At 47.2% G+C, this 1,770-nt stretch overlaps 1 pseudogene; it reads left to right on the top strand.

The window, feature by feature from the left end:
• Positions 1–833: 833 nt before the first annotated feature.
• Positions 834–951, top strand: LOC126095930 (5S ribosomal RNA; annotated as a pseudogene).
• Positions 952–1,770: the final 819 nt, after the last annotated feature.

The following is a 1,770-nucleotide window of genomic DNA, read 5'->3' as shown; positions in this document are numbered from 1 at the left end:
GCACTAATTGACTCCATAACATCAGGACAAGGGCCTACGATCCTTCGGCAATATGGTGGTTAGTGATGGACCCCAGGGTGGAAAAGTGAAGGATGAGGAAGGTAACTGAATATGTCATTGTCATTTGTCTTAATAGACAGGCAACGTAAAATCTAAATAAGGTATCCCGGACCGAGATTTGAGGCTCCTGGCGATGGTGCTCTTTTATTTACTGCGTCTACATCTACATCAACATGACTAGTCTCTTGTTCACCCTTCAGTGTTTGAGAGAGGGCTCATAGAGCACTTTCAGATTTTTTCTCAACTGTTCTACTCCAGAAAGGCATGACCAAAATGAAAACGCAAACACTTCATTGACCGTTCTTATTTCTCCTTACGTATATGGGGGCCACAAAATTGCTTTAGCATTCAGAGGAGAAAGCTGGTAACTGAAAAACGCAAATACTTCCTTGACAGTTCTTATTTCTCCTTACGTATATGGGGGCCAAAAAATTGCTTTAGAATTCTGAGGAGAAAGCTGGTAACTGAAATTTCGTGAAAAGATCTCGAAGCGACGAACAACGTGTTTTAATAATTCCTTTCCCAAACCACGTTTCGCAGCTGTGATATCCCCACCACTATTTTACAATAATAACAGACAAACTGCCTTCTTGGAACTTTTGTGATGCCCACCTTGGCGAGGATATTACAAACCGCCTCCTCCCAGAACCACTCCAAAAGGAATGGACAAGCTTAGTTTCGACAGTCTTTGGATCGCCTCACCCACGAAATTCTCTGTGTAGCGGTCTGCAAATCACAAATTCAGCAATTAATCGATCTCTGGTACTCTTCAGGGCAACGGCCTTACCGCAGTGGATACGCTGGTTCCCGTCAGATAACCGAAGTTAAGCGCTGTCGGGCGTGGTCGGTACTTGTATGGGTGACCATCCAGGCCGCCATGCGCTGTTGCCATTTTTCGGGGTGCACTCAGCCTCGTGATGCCAACTGAGGAGCTACTCGACCGAATAGTAGCGGCTCCGGTCAAAGAAAACCGTCATAACGACCTGGAGTGCGGTGTGCTGACCACACGCCCCTCCTATCCGCATCCTCAGCTGAGGATGACACGGCGGTCGGATGATCCCGATGGGCCACTTGTGGCCTGAAGACGGAGTGCTTTGGTACTCTTGACATATATTATTTGATCAAAAGTATCCGTAGACCCACCCCCACGTAATACAGAGTTGACCAAAAGATGTTACCGGAGCGGACCAGCCGGTACAAAAGAAGGTGAAGAATGATCTAGTGACACCGCTCGGAGTGGCCAAGCGGTTTGAGGCGCCGTGTCACGGACTGCGTGGGCCCTCCCGCCGGCGGTTCGAGTCCTCCCACGGGCATGGGTATATGTGTTGTTTTTAGCATAAGTTAGTTCAAGTAGTCTGTAAGACTAGAGACCGATGACCTCAGCAGTTTGGTCCCATAGGACTTCACACATTTGAACATTTGATGTATTGTCATTACAGAAGCACTAACAGCAGAATGGGTCGGCCAGGAGTTCCCAGTGACTTTGAACGTAGTGTTGGTGTTGTATGTTACGAAAGTAAAAAATCCAACAAGGACTTTCAGCTCCTCTAGAGCTGCCCTATTTTTGGTGACATGGTTCTATAGTGGAAAGGAGAAGGGATAAACCAAGACATGCCAGATCTCGTGTACTGACGGACTTGGACAGTAGATCTCTCAGGAGGGTGGTTGCAAAAAATCGCATGAAATCAGTGGAAGGAATCACTCGTGAGT

Source organism: Schistocerca cancellata, chromosome 8 (assembly GCF_023864275.1).
Source record: "Schistocerca cancellata isolate TAMUIC-IGC-003103 chromosome 8, iqSchCanc2.1, whole genome shotgun sequence".
Taxonomy (NCBI): Eukaryota; Metazoa; Arthropoda; class Insecta; order Orthoptera; family Acrididae; genus Schistocerca; species Schistocerca cancellata.
Note: the sequence above shows the minus strand (reverse complement) of the source record. Positions and strands in the feature narration are given on the sequence as shown.